Source organism: Grammomys surdaster, unplaced genomic scaffold (assembly GCF_004785775.1).
Source record: "Grammomys surdaster isolate TR1022 unplaced genomic scaffold, NIH_TR_1.0 255, whole genome shotgun sequence".
Classification (NCBI taxonomy): domain Eukaryota; kingdom Metazoa; phylum Chordata; class Mammalia; order Rodentia; family Muridae; genus Grammomys; species Grammomys surdaster.
Genome location: NW_021604696.1, coordinates 11,482,397 through 11,488,417, shown reverse-complemented (window position 1 = coordinate 11,488,417; position 6,021 = coordinate 11,482,397).

Genomic DNA, 6,021 nt, shown 5'->3' with positions numbered 1-6,021 from the left:
TTCTTCTTCTTCTTCTTCTTCTTCTTCTTCTTCTTCTTCTTCTTCTTTGCCTTCTTCTTCTTCCCATGTTGTTAATTGAGGCATTCCTATTTCAGTGTGTTGTTATTTCTGCTGTTCTATAACTCTGATTCTGGTGCTATCAGGGGTTTTATGTCATGCTGTTTAATTATATTATATGGCGTCTTGACTGTAGATAGACTTCACTGTCTGTGGAATGTATATTTTCCTCATACTCTTACATACATAATATATAATGTAATGAGAAAGAGTAGGGTGTAATAAGGGAAAACCTTCCCAGAGTTATTAATTTGGGGCTAAAAAGGAGGGCTTATGGTAAAGTTGTGAAGCATAGAAGTAGGTTGGTCCAACTTAAAAACAACATTGTAAGTCTGTGAGCACTGACACCTGTATCTTCGACCCAAGTATGAGATAATAAAGTAATATACACTATACACATGGGCTATGTGGAAATTGATTCTTAGGAGATGGATGATATTTATGTAACTATTATATTGAATCAAGTTGACATATTAGATTACAGAAATAGACGTTTACAAAGGCAGAAATAAAACAAAACTAGAAGTGGGACAGTGGATAAAAATATTATGAAGAAAGGACTGAATAAAAAACAATATATCAGGCTGGAGAGATGGCTCAGCGGTTAAGAGCACTGACTGCTCTTCCAGAGGTCCTGAGTTCAATTCTCAGCAACCACACGGTGGCTCACAACCATTTGTAATGGGAGCCGATGCCCTCTTCTTGTGTGTCCAAAGACAGCAACAGTGTACTCATATACATAAAATAAATAAATCTTAAAAAAAAACAATATATCTAGAGATAGAGGAAGGGAGGAAGAGACAGACTCTCTCTTCAGACAGTAACAACAAGAGTGCCTCCAAAGTAAGAAGTTAAGAGGGCTAATATCCAATATATACAAAGAACTCAAGGAATTATACTCCAGACAACCAAATTACCCTATTAAAAAATGGGGTATAGAGCTTAACAAAGAATTTTCAACGGAAGAAACTTGAATGGCCGAGAAGCATCTAAAGAAATGTTCAGCATCCTTAGTCGTCAGGGAAATGCAAATCAAAACAACCCTGAGATTCCATCTCACACCAGTCAGAATGGCTAAGATTAAAAACTCAGGTGATAGTAGATGCTGGCGAGGGTGTGGAGAAAGAGGAACACTCCTCCATTGTTGGTGGGACTGCAAGATGGTGCAACCACTTTGGAAATCAGTCTGGCGGTTCCTCAGAAAATTGGACATAGCATTACCCGAGGATCCAGCTATACCACTCCTAGGCATATACCCAGAAGATGCTCGAACATATAACAAGGACATATGCTCAACTATGTTCATAGCAGCCTTGTTTATAATAGCCAGGAGCTGGAAAGAACCCAGATGTCCTTCAACTGAGGAATGGATTCAAAAAATGTGGTATATTTACACAATGGGGTATTACTCAGCTATTAAAAACAATGAATTCGAGAGGTTCCTAGGTAAATGGATGGAACTAGAAATTATCATCCTGAGTGAGGTAAGCCAATCACAAAAGAAGACACATGGTATTCACTCACTGATTATTGGATATTAGCCTAGAACCTTGAAATGCCCAAGATGCAACTCACAGGCCACATGAAGCCCATAAAGAAGGAAGACCAAGTGAGGGTGATTCGGTCCTTCTTAGAAGGAGCAACAAAATACTCAAGGGAGCAAATATGGAGACAAAGTGAGGGACAGAAACTGAAGGAGGGGCCGTCTCAAGACCACTCCACCTGAGTATCTATCCCATGTGCAATCACCAAAGGTAGATGCTGATGTGGAAGTCAGGAAGTGCATGCTGATAAGAGCCTGATATGGATATCTCCTCAGAGGCCTTCAAGAGTCAGACATATTCAGAGGCAGATGCTCACATCTAGCCATTGAACTGATCATGGGGTTCTCAATAGAGGAGTTAGAGTGAAGACTGAAGGAGCTGAAAGGATTTGTGGCACCATGAGGAGAGCAACAATACCAACCAACCACAGCTCCCAGGGTCTAAACCACCAGCCTGGGAGCACTTAGGGGGGGATCCAGGGCTTCAGCTGAATATGTAAAAGTGGAGGGCCCTGCTGGGCATAGGTGGAAGAAGAGAACCTTGACCTCATGAAGGCTGGATGCCCCAGGGGGTGGGAATTTTGAGGGTGGGGAGGTGGGAGTGGGGGGGGGTAGATAGAGGTTACATCCACAGAGAAGAAGGAGGAGGGGCGAGGGGATTGGGGGTTCCGAGGGGGTGGTGGGGGATGGGGTACGGGGACAACATAGGAAATGTAAATAAATCATCCAATAAAAAAAAAAACATCATAATGCCATTAACAGTGAAGAAATCCCAGCTGTGAAAGATGATGTTTTGCTGTGTTTATTTTTATCCTTCTTCTTTTATGTAATTGGATTTTAACCTGGGAAATATTGATCAAGATAGCTATCTGTGAGCCACACTCCCGATTCTTCAGTCTGTGCTTTAAATTTTATAAAATACAAATGTACAATCAGAGTGTGAGTGTGCTAGAAGCATAACATTATAAAAGGACCGTGCCCCTAAATGCACTCTCTTCCTTTATAAACTTCATGTGCAATAAAGAGGGATGGTGGAAAGAAATAGAGACTGAGGGGCCTCCATTTTCTTCTATATAGAAGATATTCTGAAGAGTAAAGAAAATATGCTGGTCGACTGGAAAGTTCTTTTTTTATATAAGTTTAATTCTACTATTAATATATTTGTGTGTCCCTAATGTGAAGCTTTTGAATGCAAAGGTATGAGTCTATAATTGTATGGTTTGAAGAACTAACTGTTCTTTCTTCTGTCCAGTATTGAGAGGTTCTGAGTAATGTAAAACGAAGCTATATTGACATTACAGATCATCTGTGAGAAAAAGTTAAGAAAATTGGAAGTTGAAACACACAATCCAGAATTTGGAAATGATATTTTAAAAACTCAGTTACTATTGCAAACTAATTTAGCCATACCTTCAAAACACAATTGAGTTTCGAGTATAATACAACAGCAATATTTCATAAAATCACACTTGCAGACCAATTCATACTAGTGGTAAATCATAATTGCCTAATAAACTGGCTTCTAATATTGGTACCAAATTAAAAACAAACTTTTGCTATGAGATACTTAAAGCCATTATTGAGAATGTACAGAATTAACAGAGAATAGTGCCCTACCCCTTATAGTTACATAGCAAATCAGTATCCCAAAGTGATGTTTTCCATTCTCCAAAACATCTATCTGATTGTTACTCTCTCTCCTGATGAACAGAGACTAGCAGCTTTTGGTACTTCTGCAACTGAGAAGCTTCATTCATCCGGTAGTTCTAACTTCTTTCTTTTTTAATCTGTTGAGAGAGTAAATATTAACACTTAACTCATGGGTGCCTGTGAGAATTCAATTACATGCGTTAATGCAATGAAGACTTTGGGAGATGTCTGCACATAAGATTGTGCTGTATAAATGGCAGTTACTACTCCATTCATTTTTGATTCCTTCGCCAGTGTTGAGTGAGGTTTGCATCCAATGCTCATTAATAACTACTGTGGTAAAAAAAATTGATAATTTTACAGCCATTGTTTTCCTTACTGAATTATTTAACAATGCTTGAACAGAAACATCATGTTCAAATGGAAACCTGTTTCTGTAGTATTTCATCTTTTTATTGCAAAGAAAAATTTTGTAGAATAAGGGCTTATCCTTTGTTCCCTCACACTCTTGGGAACAAGTCTGGAGTCATGATGTCAGGGGAGTTATGATTTACAGGTTCTGAATGGAGAATCTCCTTTCTAGTTTCTGCAGGAGCTTGAGACCACCAAACTTCCTTGTCTTAGGACTTCTGCTTTGTCTCACTTCATCTGAATCCATCACATGATCACCCAACCATAATCACCCACCCATAGTCACCCACCCATAACCACCCACCCATAATCACCCATCAATGATTAGGAATCTCTCCCCTCCCTCTGTGGAAATCCCAATGACTGTATAAGTCTGACACAGATAAACCAGTTTCACCCCCATATGTCAAAATTCTGAAACTAAACACACATGGACAGTATGAAAAGCTATGAGTATGTTTGTTCATTTTTGTCAATTTGACACCAAATAGAGTCATCTGGAAATAGGGAACTTCATTTGGAGAATCACATCCATCAGATTAGCTTGTAGGCAAATGTGTGGGATATTTTCTTAAAATTGGCTAACATGATAGTGTCCTAGCACTGTGATTGGAGCCGTTCCTGGGGAGGTGGTATTGGGTGATATAAGAAAGCAGGCTGAGTAAGCCATGGAAATCAAGTGAGGAATCAATGATCTTTGCTACAATGTCTGCCTGCAAGTTCCTGCCTTCCTTTCCTCCATGATATTCCTCCATGGATTTTACAACAAATACTTGCATGACTTAACATCAGATTCTATAGTTAGCATTTTGCATGTTGGCCTTGTCATCAGTTTCTCTCTCCATTGGCCTTCATCTTCTCTTTTGCATGTGTCAAGGTAAATTGCAACTACTAGTGCACACGACAGTTAACATTTCACTCTGCTTACTCTTGAAGCTCCCCATGTACTTTTGATTCTTTGTTTGTTTTTGCTTTGTGAGGTAAAATTTACACACAGTGAAAAGTACACCTCCTAAGTATATAGAGTTTTGCCAAATGCCTCGATGACTAGAACCCAAAACTTTAGCTAAGTATAGAAAATCTCAGCGGCCCAAAAGTTTCCTCCTGTCCCATTCCTGCTATTACTGTCCCCACTCTGAGGGACAAACCCTACTCTAATTTTTCCCCAATACTAATTTGGTTTCAGGTAACCAGCTATCAGTCAGTGCTCTTTCCTGGGAGTTGTTGGTTGAGTTAAAGCATACCATGGATATTTTGCCTGAGGTTATGCATACACAACCCATTTTCTTTTAACTTTTAATAATGTGTTTTTATAAATCCCATAATATTTCATATTGTATTATGATAATATTCAGCCTCAGCTCTTCCTAGATCCAGTTATTCCTTTTTTACCTTAATTCCTTGTTCATTCTTAATTTCCCAGTTGACTGTGATCCCAAACTAGAGCCTAGTACTATATCATTAAAAGCTACATACAAGTAATAATATCTAAACAGTGCAGGTTATACTTAGGAATGTAAATATATATTTATATACATACGTGTATACATATATGTATGTAATAATTAATGAAGCATTATACCGTGAACTTGAAAGAGAAAGGATGGTGTCAGACTAAAGAAAAGAAGGGGAAAATGATACAATTACAACCTCAAAAAACTTTTCAAATAAAGAATAGGCTAATGGACTTAGAATAGAAATGTATTTAATGACAACATACTTAAAAATAATGATGTATCTTTCATAAATCTAATCAATGAATTACCTTTAATGCTATGCTTACTTTTGCTTCCCTCTGGATCCTTTTGTAAAGTCTGTCTTTTAATAATTCCTCACTCCATTTTAAATTCTATGTCTTATTCTCACTATGTTCTTGCCATGCATTTCTTTTTTTTTTTTTAGATTATGGTTTTACAAAAAAGTTAAAGTAAGAATGTGAATACTGTGAAAGATAAAGTGAAATTTTAAAATATGAGTAAATCCCAAAACTGAGAGCTCAGTGCGCAATAAAAGATATATATGTTCATCTACTTGATGTACTGAATTAAGGTTCTCTTCATAAACAGAATAGTTTCATATATACATGTACACATATACAACTGGATTACACATATGCCAATAATACACTCACAAACACAATAAGAATTAATGTTCTACTACTTTTGGTCATATATATGTATTTATAGCATGTGCATATGTAGTACATGATTATTTAAATGAATTTAATCCAGGATTATGGAGGGTGGTTTTTCAGGAAGGTTACTGACATTGCTGGCTTAGGTCTTTGCAACTGAAAGTTGAGCAGAATGAATACTTCTGGTGTATAAGGGCAGGAAATATGTATTTCCTCACCAAGAAAG